The following is a 19,946-nucleotide window of genomic DNA, read 5'->3' on the forward strand; positions in this document are numbered from 1 at the left end:
GTAATACCTGGGATACTTACTTATCCTTTTGTCTGTTGTTGTAATACCTGGATACTTATCTTATCCTTTTTGTCTGTGTTATAATACCTGGATACTTTACTTATCCTTTTGTCAGTGTTATAATACCTGGATACTTACTTATCCTTTTGTCTGTGTTGTAATACCTGGATACTTACTTTTATCCTTTTGTCTGTGTTATAATACCTGGATACTTACTTATCCTTTTGTCTGTGTTGTAATACCTGGATATTGTTTTGTTATACCTTACTTATCCTTTTGTCTGTGTTATAATACCTAGGATACTTACTTATCCTTTTGTCTGTGTTATTGTCATACCTGGATACTTACTTATCCCTTTTTGTTTTGTTGTTATTAATACCTGGAAATACTAACTAATCCTTTTGTCTGTGTTCGGTAATCACTGGATACTTACTTACTCCTTTTGGTCTGTGTTTAATACCTGGATACCTGGACACGGATACTTACTTATCCATTTTGTCTGTGTTGTAATACCTGGATACTTACTTATCCTTTTGTCTGTGTTGTAGATACCTGGATACTTAACTTATCCTTTTCCTGAGTTTGTAAATCACCTGTATACTTACTTAATCCTTTGTCTTTGCTATATACCTGGTATACTTTACTTATCCTTTTGTCTGTGTTTACTATACCTGGATAACTTACTTATTTCCTTTTTGTTTGTGTTGTAAATTACCTGGATACTTACTTATCCTTTTGTGTTGTGTTATAATACCTGGATACTTACTTATCCTTTTTGTATGTGTTGTAATACCTGGGATACATACTTATCCTCTGTGTGATTATACCTGTCTTTTGTCTGTGTTGTTAATACATGGATACTTACTTATCCTTTTGTCTGTGTTGTTATTCCTGGGTTTTGTACTTACCCTGTTGTTTTACTATTACTACTTATCCTCTTTGTCTGTGTGTTGTAATACTCTGGATACTATTACTTATCCTTTTGTCTGTGTTGTAATCACTGTATACTCTACCTTTTTGTTGTATTGTATATACTTATTATCTTTGGTCTGTGTTATAATACTGGGGCTACTTTTATCTGTGTTGTGTTGTACTACCTGGATACTTACTTATCCTTTTGTCTGTGTTTTTATATACGTACTGATACTTACTTATCCTTTGTTTCTGTGTTTGTAATACCTGGATACTTACTTATCCATTTGTTTGTGTTATTATACCTGGATACATACTTATCCTTTTGTCTGTCGTTGTAGATACCTCGGAATAACTTACTTTATCACTTTTGTACTCGTCCAAGTGTGTACTTATCATTACTTACTTATCGGTTTTGTCTGATCTTTGTAAGTTAAATACCTGGGATACTTACTCATACTTATTTATCCTTTTGTCTGTGTTTATACCAGGAAGAATAACCCTTTTGTTCTGTGTTATTAATATAACCTGATACAATTACTTATCCCTTTGTACCTGTGTACTTTTACCTGGATAGATACTTACTTATCCTTCTTGTCTGTGTTTGTACCACTTACCTGATCTAATGTTTGTTACTTATCCAAGCCTGCTCTGGTTAAAGAACCCTTGCCTTTTCACTAAGTCCTTGCCTATATAATAAGCCCATGGCCTGGGAATAACAATATGAGATGCATTACTGATGGAAACTAATCATTATGTGATGTTTTGTACATGTTTGTGTTACTTCATGATATGTAGTTGAATGGCATGGTTGCAGTGATAAGCACATACAGAATGAGGATTGAAGCCTTTGGGAATCCCTGTCATTATTTATTGATACAAAATTGATGATCTGTCAGGACTTGTACAAGTCCTTTGTCATACACATTTTGGATTGAAGTACTAGGATATTGACTTGTATAAGTCCCTGGTCATACAACATCTAGGATCAAAGTACTGAGAGTACTGTCTTGTACAAGTCTCTTGTTATACATATCTAGATCATAGTACTGAGGTACTGTCTTGTACAATTCCTTTGTCATACATATCTAGATCAAAGTACCTGAGGTATTGACTTGTACTAGTCCCTTGTCATACATATCTAGATCAAAGTAATGAGGTACTGTCTTGTACAAGTCCTTTGTTATATACATCGAGATCAAAGTACTGAGGTACTGTCTTGTACAAGTCCCTTGTCATACATATCTAGATCAAAGTACTGTGGTACTGACTTGTACAAGTCTCCTGTCATACATATCTAGATCAAAGTACTGAGGTACTGACTTGTACAAGTCCCTTGTCATACATATCAAGATCAAAGTACTGAGGTACTGTCTTGTACAAGTCCCTTGTCATACATATCTAGATCAAAGTACTGTGGTACTGACTTGTACAAGTCTCCTGTCATACATATCTAGATCAAAATACTGAGGTACTGACTTGTACAAGTCCCTTGTCATACATATCTAGATCAAAGTACTGAGGTACTGTCTTGTACAAGTCCCTTGTCATACATATCTAGATCAAAGTACTGTGGTACTGACTTGTACATGTCCTTTGTCATACACATCTAGATCAAAGTACTGAGGTACTGACTTGTACAAGTCTCTTTGTCATACACATCTAGATCAAAGTACTGAGGTACTGACTTGTACAAGTCCCTTGTCATACATATCTAGATCAAAGTACTGAGGTACTGACTTGTACAAGTCCTTGTCATACAATCTAGATCAAAGACTGAGTACGACTTGTACAATGTCATACATATCTAGATCAAAGTAAGTACTGAGGTACTGACTTGTACAAGTCCTTGTCATACAAGTATCTAGATCTTGTACAAGTCCTTGTACTAGAGGTACTGACTTGTACAAGTCCTTGTCATACAATTGATCAAAGTACTACTGACTTGTAGTCATACAATCTAGATCAAAGTACTGAGGTACTGACTTGTACAAGTCTCTTTGTCATACATATCTAGATCAAAGTACTGAGGTAATGACTTGTACAAGTCAAGTCCTTTGTCATACATATCTAGATCAAAGTACTGAGGTACTGACTTGTACAAGTTCCTTTGTCATACATATCTAGATCAAAGTACTGAGGTACTGACTTGTACAAGTCCTTTGTCATACATCTAGATCAAAGTACTGAGGTACTGACTTGTACAAGTCCTTGTCATACACATCTAGATCAAAGTACTGAGGTACTGACTTGTACAAGTCCTTTGTCATACACATCTAGATCAAAGTACTGAGGTACTGACTTGTACAAGTCCCTTGTCATACACATCTAGATCAAAGTACTGAGGTACTGACTTGTACAAGTCCTTTGTCATAATCTAGATCAAAGTACTGGTGTCTGTACTGACTTGTACAAGTCTACTTGTCATAACATATCTAGATCAAAGTACTGAGGTACTGACTTGTACAAGTTCCCTTGTCATACATATCAGATCAAAGTACTGAGGTACTGACTTGTACAAGTCCCTTGTCATACATATCTAGATCAAAGTACTGAGGTACTGACTTGTACAAGTCTCCTGTCATACATATCTAGATCAAAATACTGAGGTACTGACTTGTACAAGTCCCTTGTCATACATATCTAGATCAAAGTACTGAGGTACTGACTTGTACAAGTCCCTTGTCATACATATCTAGATCAAAGTACTGAGGTACTGACTTGTACATGTCCCTTTGTCATACACATCTAGATCAAAGTACTGAGGTACTGACTTGTACAAGTCTCCTGTCATACACATCTAGATCAAAGTACTGAGGTAATGACTTGTACAAGTCCCTTGTCATACACATCTAGATCAAAGTACTGAGGTACTGACTTGTACAAGTCTCCTGTCATACACATCTAGATCAAAGTAATTAGGAACTGACTTGTACAAGTCCCTTGTCATACACATCTAGAACAAAGTACTGAGGTACTGACTTGTACAAGTCCTTTGTCATACACATCTAGATCAAAGTACTGAGGTACTGACTTGTACAAGTCTCCTGTCATACACATCTAGATCAAAGTACTGAGGTACTGACTTGTACAAGTCCCTTGTCATACACATCTAGATCAAAGTACTGAGGTACTGACTTGTACAAGTCTCCTGTCATACACATCTAGATCAAAGTACTGAGGTACTGACTTGTACAAGTCCCTTGTGTTACACATCTAGATCAAAGTACTAGGATACTGACTTGTACAAGTCTCCTGTCATACACATCTAGATCAAAGTACTGAGGTACTGACTTGTACAAGTCCTTTGTCATACACATCTAGATCAAAGTACTGAGGTACTGACTTGTACAAGTCCTTTGTCATACACATCTAGATCAAAGTACTGAGGTACTGACTTGTACAAGTCCTTTGTCATACACATCTAGATCAAAGTACTGAGGTACTGACTTGTACAAGTCCTTTGTCATACACATCTAGATCAAAGTACTGAGGTACTGACTTGTACAAGTCCTTTGTCATACACATCTAGATCAAAGTACTGAGGTACTGACTTGTACAAGTCCTTTGTCATACACATCTAGATCAAAGTACTGAGGTACTGACTTGTACAAGTCCTTTGTCATACACATCTAGATCAAAGTACGGAGGTACTGACTTGTACAAATCCCTTGTTATACACATCTAGATCAAAGTACTGAGGTACTGACTTGTACAATAAGTTTAATAATATGAATTACACCTATATTTTCATAAGAATTTTTTTTCTGTTGCCGAAAGCTTTAAGCTTTTAGGACATGTTCACCTATCAGGACTGACCTTGACCAGTACAATATGACCTTTGACATTTATTTTGTATATTTGTCCTGTACTACTGAAGTTTGAAATGTACAAATAAAAGTGTATTTTACAGTTTAAAATATAGCCACAGTCGGATGTGCTTTTGTAAAAGCCAGATGAAAAAGCTAATTATTTTTTAATTATTATTCATGGGTGACCTAGATTAAAACCTGTTTGCTATTAGTGTTTATGTAAGCAGTTCTTCTGAATAAACATCAAAGGATCACACCATGGAGGTATTCAGAAAACATTTTTGGGATATCAAGATTGTGTCATTTATAAGAAACACAACAAATTCTTACTGAGTCAATTCACTGATTCTCATAAAATAGATATGTTATGTCAAGTTGCACATGTCCAATCCATTGCGCTGCCTAATTTGTAAAAACTGAAGCATTATGAGAAATTACTGTTTATGAGAGATTGAGCATTGTCCCTCCCTCCTGGGGAGGGGGTGTTCCCTACTTAAGTCATTGGTTGTCCCTCCCTCTATGAAGGGATGTACTGTTGCTAACTTGGTATTCCTCCTTCATAAGCCACAGTGGAGATGTCCAATGGTTTGTCCTTCCTTCCTGAGGAGAAGGTCAACTAGAATGTTGTCCCTTGATCCTAAGGATAGGTGGGAGGGGGATGGAGGATGTAGGGTGGAGGGGTGTCTATCAACCTGACATACACATCCTACCTCCCATACTTATGAGGCACAGTGAACAGCTATATCATTCAACTGTTGTTTTCAATCATAGCCATGTAGCTTACCACACAATTTTAATATTTTTTGATAATTTATGTGTCATTACTGTGAAAGGTTCGTCTGGCGTGGAATTCCGTCTCTGACTAGGCCGGGTGCTGCCATCTGGTGTCAATTTGTGTCAGGACTGGTATAAGAAGGTGCCCGGAGTACGTTCTCAGAGTAACAGCAATATAGCCCTAACGACAGCCGTCAAAGAGTAAAAAAAAACTGTCAAAACTTACCTCCAAGTTTAAAAAGTAAATCTTTTTGTTTATATCATATGATATTCTAACAGCTATGAAATGACCTTCAATGTCACCTTGTATCCTGTTTTGTGATAAGGGGCGAAGGTTAGGGGCTAGGTGAGGGGGAGAGGCAAGGGTCTGTAGACTAGGAAGTATAAATATAGGGGAAGAGAGGATTTGATGACTAAAGGGGTGAAGATCTTGACAAGATCCTTGAGAAAAAAGTGAGCAAAAAAAAATTTAGAAAAAAAAAATTGGAAAACTTTTGAATGAATGTTTCACTTCACAGCTTGATATGTACCCCCTATAATCTTAAGCCTGTAAATCCCATCTATATAAGTCAGAATTTTGGAACTGACAATTACTCACAAAACTGTAAAAAAAGAAAAACAAGATGGAGGCAAGCAGTTAAGAATGTGTGTAGGATTGGTAGCATGTGTTAAAAAGAGAAAAACAGAAATGTAACTTATGATAAAAGCTTTGTGCAATGGTCAATAGTGAGAAAATATATGATAAATATTAAAGTGGGACATTAAAATAATTCTACCCTGAAAATAATTTGCTATGGTCCATTTTCAATTTTGCTTCAGACATTGACTTTTTGAGCAGTTTTTGTTGATTTCACGTTAATTTCTCAGATCTCCTACAATATATAGCGTGATTCAGATTATTTCAGTAAGATAAGAAACAGAAACGCTTCAAAACACCAAAAAACTTGCCATTTGAATATTTTTTACAAGCAGAAAACGAAGATTCAAAATTTTTTAAAAGTTTTGGTGTGTACAAATTCTCGTTAATAGGAAAACGAGTTAGTGGTGACATGTAAGATGTTTTAAGTCTTTATAATCAAACGTGACAGACGAGCAGAGGAAATTACTTCCTACCCTTCTTACCATTACTACAAAATGCTTTCAAAGTCATGGTTGCGTAATCTCTGCTTCCTTTTCGACGACTTTCTGTCCATACACTACTCATGTCAGCAATCAGCACGATGATGTTTCTAACGTTTTAAATGGTAATGGTCGATTTCTGTCATGTTAGTGTAATTGAATATGGAATTTTACTATGACATTTTAGTATGGAATTTCCAAATTTAAGTAAGAAACAGAAAGAAAATTTGAAATGGATTTTGACACGAGTATATGAATGAAGAACTGAAGTAATATGATCCAGCAGCAAGGAAAGTTTTATTCCCCTCGGATGTATATTTTATGGGAGATACATATAAAATTGTCTTTATTGCCTGTGACAAGTTTGTACTGTAATGTTACATGCTTAGTGTTGTGTTTCTTTTTATTTAGTTATCCAGTGATTTGCTCTGAAGTTTTAAGAGCGCCATTAAGTTAATTGAAATGTTTTTGACTTCACTGGTAAAACACTGTTCTGTTCTGGGATCATCAGAATTACAGATCAACATTGACAAGGGAGACAACTTTAGATCAAATGAGATGACAGGGGAGATAACTCTAGATCAAATAAAAGTTGACAGAATATAGGTTCCATTTTGCAGTGTAACTATATATCATAGTATCTGATAAAAAACAACTGCGCACTTTCCAAAATTGTTTGCTTTTTGTGTCCAGATTACTGTAAAAACCAACATTACTAGAAATAAAACAATTATGTTAGTTCCCAATCACGATCAAATAACATACAGATCTCCCTATACCAAAAACGTTTACATAGGATTGATGGGATTGCTTATTAGGACTAAATTTTGTGATTGAAATTGAAAAAAGTATCTTTCTTAATGATATAATGTAGGAATCTTATATTTCTCTTAGAAGAGAAATTTAAAAAAAAATATAGCTAGGCTAAAGAAATAGTAGCATATTGCATTGAAAAACAATTCAAAAAACTAAAATTGTTTATTTTAAAATCATTAAAGATCAAAAGGTCAAACATCAAGACCATCAAAGTCTATCTACATAAGATATAATTCATGTACGGTAAATTTCAAAGTTGCCGTCTGAAAGAAAAAAATCATTTTTATAGGTTTTTTTGTGTATGGTACTTTGTGAACTACAAATGATCAGGTTTAGATCTAGTGTTAAATGCTTTTGGTGATAGTGAGCTATCAATTCAAATGGATATCTGTAGACATTATCTACAACATAAACACCCTATAATTCACAGCTGATTAGGTTTTCTACACAATATCCATATATCTACATCCTGTTGGCCGATATGATCAATTCCGAGTCAAATTGGATGGCTGTTAGTGGTCTTGTTGGAGGGTTCACATTGACAAATTAATCAGTGAATAGGAGAGGATAACAGTTTGAATATATTTCTGCAGGTTAAGAAAAAATGTTAAAGAAATCATGTTTGAGGAATGACTTGTTAACCAAAGTTTGCGTTGTTATTACATCTTAATATAAAATTGAAGGTTTCTTATAATTCCAGTCCTATAACTTAAATTCTTTGTGAAAGTTCATAACTACAAAAATGCCTTCAGGAAAAATAAAAACTGGCTTGTCAGTATCTTAGTAAAACAAGATAAATAATTATCCAGAAAAAATACTGGCAGAACTCAGTCAATGAGTCAATGATAAAATAATTCCTAAAAAATGTCCATTTAAATGGGTGATTCCATGGTAATTTTCATGCTTTTTTTCAAGGTTTTGCTGGAAATAAACCTAATCTTGACAGTTATGTTCTATCAAATTTTTAAAGAACATTTGTATTAATTATCTCCCTTTCAATGGGAGATAATTTATTAAACAAATTTATGATTTTATCTGTAAGTTTGTGTATAGATCTTGAGATTGGAATTCATCTTTGTTTTGTTTCATAAGATTGAAAACAATTATGAATATGTGTGAACATTAACGATAAATGTTTGATTGTAATGCTGGTATTTGGTGTTTATCACAAATCCTGCTTTGTAAGAATTAGAAGGACGTGCATTTCTCTGTTTGAATGATTCCATATACATGCAGGCCGCTGAATGTCCTTGGAAATTAAGATATAATCACAGCTACCACCATTCATTCAGATAATTGTGTTGATAAGAAATGATGTTAAATTTCAAGACAGTTGTCTTTCACAATGCAAAAAGAGATTGTCACGATACTGAATAAATGAATGTTTCTCGAAGTTTTTGCAATTTACGGATGAATTGAAAATTTAGTACTCTTACTTAGTGTAAATACTTCATGATATTGTCTGTTCACTCATGAGTAAAAATTTTCTAGAATGGATAACTTGAATTAGCACTTCCGGTTATTATTATTGTATAATGACATAATTCAGCTCGAAAAGATATAGACATATAGAGTGTATGCACTAGTAAAATGAATATATTCATTGAGTATACTCTCCGAGTATTGAACCGTGATTGATTATCAGTAGATATTTGACCTTGATTTGAACCATTGAAATTGACATGGAAACTATTTTGTTAGATCACACGTAAAAAGGATATTGTGTTTTATTGATTCTAATGAACAATGAAACGAACTTGCTGCCACAGGTTGCTAACAGTATCGGTAGGGCATTGATTATTGACTGTAGTATCAAGAGTATGACACATCCAAGATTCTACCACACGGAAACAATGTCAGGGCATTACAATGTACCAGGGTTTCTTACATATAACACACACAGAGACAATGTCAGGGCATTACAATGTACCAGGGTTTCTTACATATAACACACACAGAGACAATGTCAGGGCATTACAATGTACCAGGGTTTCTTACATATAACACACACAGAGACAATGTCAGGGCATTACAATCACACACAGTACCAGGGTTCCTTACATATAACACACACACAGAGACAATGTCAGGGCATTACAATGTACCAGGGTTTCTTACATATAACACACACAGAGACAATGTCAGGGCATTACAATGTACCAGGGTTTCTTACATATAACACACACAGAGACAATGTCAGGGCATTACAATGTACCAGGGTTTCTTACATATAACACACACAGAGACAATGTCAGGGCATTACAATGTACCAGGGTTTCTTACATACAAATCACACACAGCTCCTGTAATACATGTTACGCTAGCTGTAAACAGTATAGATATTTAGGTAACTCGAAAATTGGAATTTCATACTTTGTTTCATACGAATGAAAAATAAAACACCCTCGGAATGATTTAATTTGAAATGTAGAGGATTACAAGTAGATATGACTGGGTAAGTTTGTTGCTGGTTAAAATAACCAGTATTGTGTGTGTGTTTTGGTGGCCCACAATCAGGAAATATCTGTAGCATCCCAATGTTAAGTTTGGAGGCCACAATAAGAGGCTGGGTTGTTGAGGGAATTTGTTTGTAATTAACATCCACATAGAGAAATGCTCAAGGTGTAGAGGTGTACGGGGCCTTGTCTGACACAACAATACTGTACTCCATCATTTTAGAAATGTGATTTCATAGTTGCGTGATGAGAAATCATCAGCAAGCATGGCATGTCATCAGTAGAATTAAATAGACATTTGGGCCGAGTACTTATTGAGAAAGATAGCTGTGGCCTAGTTCATTCATCATCTTATCATCAGGAATGGAATGTCTACAGCAGGTTAGGGCGCTTAGTGGGTGGGAAGGGGAGGATAAGGTACCCTGTGGTGAGGGGTGGGGCACTTAGTGGGGAAGGGGAGGATAAGGTACCCTAGGAAAGGGAGACCGGTGGGGCAGTTAGTGGGTGGGAAGGGGAGGATAAGGTACCCTGTGGCGAGGGGTGGGGCACTTAGTGGGTGGGAAGGGGAGGATAAGGTACCCTGGGGTGAGGGGTGAGGCGCTTAGTGGGTGGGAAGGGGAGGATAGGGTACCCTGTGGTGAGGGGTGGGGCACTTAGTGGGAAAGGGGAGGATAAGGTACCCTGGGGTGAGGGGTGAGGCGCTTAGTGGGTGGGAAGGGGAGGATAGGGTACCCTGTGGTGAGGGGTGGGGCACTTAGTGGGGAAGGGGAGGATAAGGTACCCTGGGAAAGGGAGACCGGTGGGGCAGTTAGTGGGTGGGAAGGGGAGGATAAGGTACCCTGTGGTGAGGGGTGGGGCACTTAGTGGGGAAGGGGAGGATAAATTACCCTGGGAAGAGGGAGATGGGTAGGGCAGTTAGTGGGTGGGAAGGGGAGGATAAGGTACCCTGTGGTGAGGGGTGGGGCACTTAGTGGTGAAGGGGAGGATAAGGTACCCTGGGGTGAGGGGTGAGGCGCTTAGTGGGTGGGAAGGGGAGGATAGGGTACCCTGTGGTGAGGGGTGGGGCACTTAGTGGGGAAGGGGATATTAAGATATCCTGGGAAAGGGAGATCGGTGGGGCAGGTAGTGGGTGGGAAGGGGAGGATAAGGTACCCTGTGGCGAGGGGTGGGGCACTTAGTGGGGAAGGGGAGGATAAAGGTACCCTGGGGTGAGGGGTGTGGCGCTTTGTGGGTGGGAAGGGGAGGATAAGGTACCCTGGTGGTGAGGGGTGGGGCACTTAGTGGGAGGGGGTGGGGAGGGGATATTAAGATATGGGCCTTAGTGGGGGAGGGGGAAAGGGAGATCGGTGGGGCAGGTAGTGGGTGGGAAGGGGAGGATAAGGTACCCTGTGGCAAGGGGTGGGGCACTTAGTGGGGAAGGGGAGGATAAATTACCATGGGGAGAGGGAGATGGGTAGGGCAGTTAGTGGGTGGGAAGGAGAGGATAAGGTACCCTGTGGCGAGGGGTGGGGCACTTAGTGGGGAAGGGGAGGATAAATTACCCTGGGGAGAGGGAGTTCGGTAGGGCAGTTAGTGGGTGGGAAGGAGAGGATAAGGTACCCTGTGGCGAGGGGTGGGGCACTTAGTGGGGAAGGGGAGGATAAATAACCATGGGGAGAGGGAGATGGGTAGGGCAGTTAGTGGGTGGGAAGGAGAGGATAAGGTACCCTGTGGCGAGGGGTGGGGCACTTAGTGGGGAAGGGAAGGATAAATTACCCTGGGGAGAGGGAGTTCGGTAGGGCAGTTAGTGGGTGGGAAGGAGAGGATAAGGTACCCTGTGGCGAGGGGTGGGGCACTTAGTGGGGAAGGGGAGGATAAATTACCATGGGGAGAGGGAGATGGGTAGGGCAGTTAGTGGGTGGGAAGGAGAGGATAAGGTACCCTGTGGTGAGGGCTGGGCACTTAGTGGGGAAGGGGATATTAAGATATCCTGGGAAAGGGAGATTGGTGGGGCAGGTAGTGGGTGGGAAGGGGAGGATAAGGTACCCTGCGGAGAGGAAGAGGGGTAGGGCAGTTAGTGGGTGGGTAGAAGAGGATAAAATACCCTGGGATGAGGGAGAGGGGTGGGGGATACCCTGGGATGAGGGAGAGGGGTGGGGCGCTTAGTGAATGGAAAGGGGAGGATAAGATACCCTGGGGCGAGGGATGGGGAACTTAGTGGGTAGGAAGGAGAGGATAAGGTACCCTAGGGAGAGGGGTGGGACACTAAGTTGGTAGGAAGGAGAGGAAAAAGTACACTGGAGAGAGGGGGGTGGGACACTTAGTGGGTTGGAAGGGGAGGAAAAAGTACACTGGAGGGAGAGGGGTGGGACACTTAGTGAGTGGGAAAGGAAGGAAAAAAAACTCTGGGTGAGGGAGAGGGGTGGGACACTTAGTGGGTTGGAAGAAGAGGATAAGGTACCCTGGGTGAGGGAGAAGGATGGGGCACTCAGTGGGTGGGAAGGGGAGAATAAGGTACCCTGGGCAAGGGGTGAGGCACTTAGTGGGTGGGAAGGGGAGAAAAAAGTACACTGGAGCGAGGGGGGTGAGACACTTAGTGAGTGGGAATGGAAGGAAATAAACTCTGGGTGAGGGAGAGGGGTGGGGCACTTAGTGGGTAGGAAGGAGAGGATAAGGTACCCTAGGGAGAGGGGGTGGGACACTTAGTGGGTAGAAAGGAGAGGAAAAAGTACCCTAGGGAGAGGGGTTGGGGCACTTAGTGGGTTGGAAGGAGAGGATAAGGTACCCTGGGGTGAGGGAAAGAGATTGAGAACTTGGTGGATGGGAAGGGGAGGATAAGGTACCCTGGGGTGAGGGAAAGAGATCGAGAACTTGGTGGATGGAAGGGAGGATAAGGTACCCTGGGTGAGGAAGGATAGACTGGATGGGAAGGGGAGGATAAGGTACCCTGGGGTGAGGGAAAGAGATCGAGAACTTGGTGGATGGGAAGGGGAGGATAAGGTACCCTGGGGTGAGGGAAAGAGATTGAGAACTTGGTGGATTGGAAGGGGAGGATAAGGTACCCTGGGGTGAGGGAAAGAGATCCAGAACTTGGTGGATGGGAAGGGGAGGATAAGGTACCCTGGGGTGCGGGAAAGAGATCGAGAACTTGGTGGATGGGAAGGGGAGGATAAGGTACCCTGGGGTGAGGGAAAGAGATCGAGAACTTGGTGGATGGGAAGGGGAGGATAAGGTACCCTGGGGTGAGGGAAAGAGATCGAGAACTTGGTGGATGGGAAGGGGAGGCTAAGGTACCCTGGGGTGAGGGAAAGGGGTGGGGCACTTAGTGGGTGGGAAGGGGAGGAAAATTAAGGTATACTGGGGCAAGGGTTGAGGTACTTAGTGGGGAAGGGGATATAAAGATATCCTGGGAAAGGGAGATCGGTGGGGCAGGTAGTGGGTGGGAAGGGGAGAATAAGGTACCCTGGGTGAGGGGTGAGGCACTTAGTGGGTGTGAAGGGGAGGAAAAATTATGGAATGGGGCATTTTAAAAAATTTTAACATTTTTCCTAATTAATTAATAAAAGACATACATATATAATTAAATATGAATAGTAATTTCTGTGGAAATTCTTACTTTAGGAAATGATAATACAATTAAGAAACTGACACCTTTATATTTTACATCCACAATCACTTTAAATGAATAAATATCAATGTCTATAGTTGTCACTTTTTGCCACCAGCACAATTTTTCAGTTCGTTGATCTGTTTAAGTCCCACTTTCACTCTGGTTGTAAGAGCTTCCTGTCAAATTCTGATGTGTACCAGATTTCAGAGAACAATAGATTTCGTTAACTGCCAAACATGTTCTGGTTCAGTGCACTCGATGACAAATTTCCTGCAAAAACGTAACAATCTTACAGGTAACAATTTCTGTAGTGTGATATCAGAGTACATTGATAGAGGCATGATAACACTAATGAGTTTTCCTTAGGACGATCAGCTTTGTGCCTTAATACACCTTGAACCGCTATAATCTGATTGGCTGACCTAACACAGTGATTTTTGTTTCAAATTCCACGTTTAGTGTTATTTAATTACCGGAATAATCCATTTAAAGCAATGGAAAGAAATGTTGTATACTTAATGTATCTGTACACACAAGAGGCGAGGCTTGTGGCTCTCGGGTGGAGGGTGGTGTACTTGTTGACTTTCCGTAAGATAATAGACTTTGTCTCTTAACTTTAACGGTCCTGATTTGGGCTACCAGACTTCGGTTTTGTCTCTGATCTGTAAAAAAACATTTTTTTGGTGGTGAGGGTAAATAGATCATCAAAGGGATAGTCTGTCGTTAGTTATTGCCAGGAGGAGCCAAGGATGTTACGGGATTCCATTCTTATTGGTAATTATTCTTTTTATATCAAAACACTCTCAAGATATCTTGTGTGGTTTGTAATGTTTTTTTTTTATTTGGTTAATTTTTTTTCAAGATCTTTATCATCTAGCACATGTATGTTCAAATTAAAGTAAGATCTACTTTTTCAAGAATTTTTCAGAAAACTTTCAGGAAACTTTTTATAAAAAGGAGACACACTGTTAGTGTGTAGGTACAAGAGAGTAACCCAAGGATTATCTAAGGATGGCTTCTTTATTGAGGTCTCTGTACTGCATGTTATGGTTTGAGTGGTTTCTTTAGGCAGGCTATTTTTGATAGGAGTGGTGTCTTTAAGTAAGCTATTTTTGGTAGGAGCGGTCTCTTTAGGCAGGCTATTTATGATAGGAGTGGTTTCTTTAGGCAGGCTATTTATGATAGGAGTGGTTTCTTTAGGGGGGAAGGAGAGTGTGAGAGGGGGAGGGGGAGATGGCATCAAGGGAAAGAAAAGAGTGATACATAATGACAATCACAAGTAATTAGGTACTGATTAAAGACAAATCATTTAGGCACTGTATTTTCCATATTGATATTGCCTGCATGCTTCATAGAACTGATCAAGTTGCTGTGAGCCTCTTAGCTGCTGACAGAAATAAAGATGGTTCCTCTTAACAAAAAGTTAAATGTGATATCAACATATATTACCTAACATCCTTCAGTCTTTGGTCAATTGCATTTTCTCTCCAGCAATTACATAGCTTATCTGTTGTGGATCTTATGAAGGAGAGATAAATGGAGGGAAGTATCAAGCTGTTTTATACATTTTGTTTGGTCCCTGGGTCTCTGAAGCCCCCCTAATTAACTCCTAGGGGACCTGCCATATCTTCACTTTGGGGTAGAAATTGGTCTTAAAAACCATTCAGTATGACTGGATAGTTCTTTGAATTCACTGTAGAAATAAGCCTTTCTGTTGCCATATATTAGGGCCTAACCCCAGGGCCTGTCGAGTACATAGTAAAGTTTATTGATGCAGTCGGTAGTCATTTGGCTTTGTAAAGTAACATTTCAGAGATAAGAACCTTTCTGGGCTTAAATAATTTTGCTCATATGCAAACAGACCACAGTGTTCAATAACTGGTATTGGAGTTGCACACATCATTTAAACCTGTCTATAAAGACCACCCAAGGGACAATGAAAAATGGTCTTTATAGCCAGGTAGTCTTTATACACAGGCCAAGGGGTCAAGGACTCTTATTACACAGGCTCTCTTTAAACAGAGGTGACTGCTAAGGCAGGTTTTAATGTAGTCCAATTTTGTCTGACCTTGAGCCCTGATCACACTGATATCTCTGATTCATTCATAAACATGTGAAGTTTTTCTTCATTATGAATTTAACAAGAAATATTTCAATTTTTTACTTGAAATGCAATTATTGGGTAGATGATTACTTATGTAATATTATCTCTAAATCCATTTAAAAACTATTTGTTGATAAAATGGAAACAGTTGATGGTAAGGTTCCCCACTTGTTTCTATAGACAGCGCTATTTTAGGATACATGTATCTACAATAGTGGCTTTTGTTTGAAACTCAAGGATGGAGAGCCACCACAAAATATTAGTAATTAGCACATCACAGACAACAAATTAATAGCTTTATTGTGTATTAGTGTACCTGTACTGAGTGACCCCACAGTCTATACTTGTTACCGTATCTATCCTCTAATTACACATTTACACCTTTCTTTCTTTCTTTCTTTCTTTCTTTCTTTCTTTCTTTCTTTCTTTCTTTCTTTCTTTCTTTCTTTCTTTCTTTCTTTCTTTCTTTCTTTCATTTTTTTCTTTCTTTCATTCATTCATTCATTTTCATTCTTTCATTATTCATTCATTCATTCATTCATTCATTCATTCATTTCATTCATTCATTTACCGGTATGTGTTTGTTCATTTTTTTTCATATGCTTGTTTGTGATTTGTTCATTTATTTATTATTTATTATCAGGTAGTCAAACTTGTCTTCATAAAGCGACAAAGACAAGATCTTAAAAATATTACAGATAAGTGGTCTTTATTTATACGTAAAATTATTTTGAATTTAGCTATTTGGGAGCCCACGAATATGGTCTTATTAAGCAGGTGGTCTTTATACAGAGGTAGTGGCTAAGAGAGGATACCTATTCATTTATTCAGCCACCATCCTTAGTAGGTAGGATAAGGGTAGGGTTTTTAAAACTTTTCCATTTTATGTTAATTCCCCATTTTTTGCCAATTGGAAACTGATATAGTTTGTGGACATGTAACCGGTGTTTATGTTTCAGGGTAAAGACATCTTATACTTCTCACAACTTAACAGGTTGTGAGTATCTTATTCTGGAATTTAACATTGAAGGAAAAATAACACAATTTTGTGGTCAGGTGTTGACTATAGTTACAAGATAGGGTGACTGAATAGATAAAGCATTAGAGAAGTTAAAAGGGATTTGGGTGGGGAAAGTTAAATGTAGATAAGGGTTTAAAATGATAATGGGGGATGGGGATTTAATTTGTTTCTTGACATCGATTGTCACCAACCCCATACTGGTCACAGTTCTCGGCCACACTTCAATGCCGCTGATAATGATACATTCTGGTCGGAGACATCATTGTATAGGGGTTACAGGGCTTCATACCTATGGTCCGTCTTTGTGTCATGAAAAAACTTGGCATTGGCAGTCCTCGAAGTAGGATATAACGCATGATTAAGGGGGAAACCTATAATTTCATTGTCATGTCTTAGTGGTCGCGTGAATTATTTATGGTAGATGGTAACATGTTGGGAGGGTAGTGTGTGTAGCAGTCATTATCTCCCCTTAGTTGTATCCAATAAGCAGAGCTGAAGTCCTCTCATTAAGATGTGGGCATTTTTTATGTTTATGATGAACCAGTGATCAATTTGGAATGATTGCTTTCGGTTCAGGTCCAACACTCAAAGGAAATGTGTCATCGTGGCTATAGGGGTCAGGACACAGTGATTGTACAGCCGAGCAGACGGCCAAGTAGGCCAGATTAAAATCTAACAATAAAAAACACGCATTCACATCAAATTGTGTACTGCCAATAAAATACATTAGCATGTCTTTGCCGTGTTTGGTTTTTGTTTATCCATTCCGATAGATTGGAGATTTCGGGATGGTATACACATAAATGTCCGTTCTGTCCTGCTGATCTACAAACAGAGGGCGCTGTAGTTTTAGTTCAACATCAGTGACTTTAGGATGGACATCAATACATAGTGACATTTAATGAGTCATACTTAGTCTCTTACAATCAACTTTATACAGAGTTATTGCCCTTTGTCGAGTCATGTATAGTACAATCTATACAGAGTTATCACCCATTGTTAGTCATACATCACTACAATCCCATTTATACAGAGTTACCGCCCTTTTTATAGAGTTATTGCCCTTTATTAAGTCATACATCACTACAATCAACTTTATACAGAGTTATTGTCCTTTGTCAAGTCATATATACTACAATCTATACAGATCGCAAATCATCATCCATTGTTGGTCATACATCACTATAATTGCATTTATACAGAGTTATCAGCCTTTGTATAGAGTTATAGCCCTTTATTAAGTCTTACATCACTACAACCAATTTTATACAGAGTTATGGCCCTTTATTAAGTCATGTATCTCTACAATCAACTCTATACAAAGTTATAGCCCTTTATTAAGTCAAAATCACTAAGATCAACTTTATACAGAGTTATCACCCTTTGGTAAGTGATATTTGTATTATGTACATTACATCTGATACATTTCTTAACCTCTTAAGTACTTTGGACCATATATATATATAAATATGCAGAGTTATTGCCCTTAACAGGGACATATCTCACTTGTACATAAGGTTGGTTATACCATTACATCCGGGGTTTGTTGAAATGTTTATAATTTGTGAGAGGACTTCACGGGGTATAAGACAATGTACAGTATGTGATAGCTACATCTTAATGCCATGACTAAATTTTTGGTGGTTTATATTTTTAGAGGACTTTACGAGGTTTTAGACAATGTACAGTATGTGATAGTTAGATTTTACTGACTATGACTAAATGTTTGGTGGTTTATATTTTGTAGGTTGGTGGTGGAGAGGCTGGTCTCTAGTAATGCTTTCTCTGATGATTGTATCACCCACGACAGGTAAGTTCTGTAATTTCACTGGATAACCAAACTAACATGGTGGAAAGACGTCTTTAAACTATACAAGACCTATAAAAGATATTAGAATAAACTAAATATAGCACCTACCTTATAGCTACAAGAAATGGCAAAGGGTTCTGGTGTAGAGAAAATTCCTACTCTATTGCCAGAAGGCCTGGTTCCAATTAGATTTATATACAGCTCGATCTCTTACATGATGATATATCCATTGTTTGTTAAATTGAAGGACACATTTTATTTAAGGACAATGAGTCTAATTAACCTTTACTTTTCTAACTTGAGGATCCTTTACTGGTCATTCTGATGACTCAAACATTAAAAGTTATGATGAGGTTCCGCTGTGAACAGTAAATGGTTCTATGCAGATGTTGCAGAACGAATCAAATGAAATGAAGAAAATTCAAAATATAATGATAAACTTGTGGTAATAATGAAACCTGCCACACATCTCACCACTCGTCTCAAGAATAATCATATATTATCTGATTCGGTGCTTCTTTATGTTACAGCTGCTTGTAATTAGTGAAGCTAATTAAGACTGCATCCTTTATTTATGATACAGCTTCACATGTAAATAAGGGGAAGCAACTCCAAAAAATCTGTTTTCATTTATCAATATACATGTACCTTCAGTATTTCAAGTGAAAAATGTATGATATCTGTTATTTTGAGAAGTTGAAGCCTTTAATAGACATTTCAAACCATATGCGTGTCGGAAGATGTTTTGAAAATTTTTTGTACCATATGTATTTCTGATGTTATTTATTACGGTTATATATTGACTCCTTGGCTCATATTGTTTGTTGATGTGACTGTTTATAAGTTAACCGCTTCAGTGTTAGTAAATCTTTGATGTGGCAGTTTCCTCTGATAGACAATTCAATTAGTAGAATGTTGGCAGTTATCAGTGTTACACGAGTTTGGGTGGGAGGCGGTGGGAAACCAAATTGGTTAAAGCCAGATTTTGCACATATAGTTCTAACTCAATTATTGTATGATTTATTCATTATAAGAGATAGAACTATTATAAATATCTGTAAAAGAGTCTGTTTGGAGTTCTGCTTTAACTTCTATTTACGCTCATATCAGCCAGGACAAAAGGTACTGCAGGTTTCTAAGTATATTTATCAAAGATTTTAAGGACTTTGATTTTATTTAAAAAGGAAATCTTTCTCTCATAAATGTTTGTTTTTATCCAATGAAAGGTTTATGATTGCCTTAAACTTAAAAATTAAACTTTGTTGGGTGCCTTTTGTCTATGAAACTAAATCGACAATTGTACGGTTGTATATGGCTGTATATACTTCAGTGAGATAACACTATAAAATGAACAAGAATTCCTCACTCACACGAGTACATCGCATGAACATACCACAGTCTCCCAAAACCAATGTTATAACACAGAAGAGGGGAGGTCACTCTAAGATGTTAGGCATCATATGATAACCAAACCTTGTATGTACCTAAATACATAAGTACCCAATAAGTATCACCTTCCCTATTAGAATCCTC

The 19,946-nt window shown here is 38.4% G+C and overlaps 1 long non-coding RNA gene across 1 annotated transcript in view; it reads left to right on the forward strand.

Annotated features, from left to right (window-relative positions):
* LOC138325394 (uncharacterized) overlaps window positions 1–19,946 on the forward strand; it is a 152,636-nt gene that overhangs the window by 42,276 nt on the left and 90,414 nt on the right. The window contains exon 2 of the long non-coding RNA XR_011208775.1: window positions 18,351–18,413. This is a non-coding gene — a long non-coding RNA (uncharacterized lncRNA). The remainder of the gene's footprint in view (window positions 1–18,350; window positions 18,414–19,946) is intronic.

The sequence above is a fragment of the Argopecten irradians genome, chromosome 6, assembly GCF_041381155.1.
Source record: "Argopecten irradians isolate NY chromosome 6, Ai_NY, whole genome shotgun sequence".
NCBI lineage: Eukaryota > Metazoa > Mollusca > Bivalvia > Pectinida > Pectinidae > Argopecten > Argopecten irradians.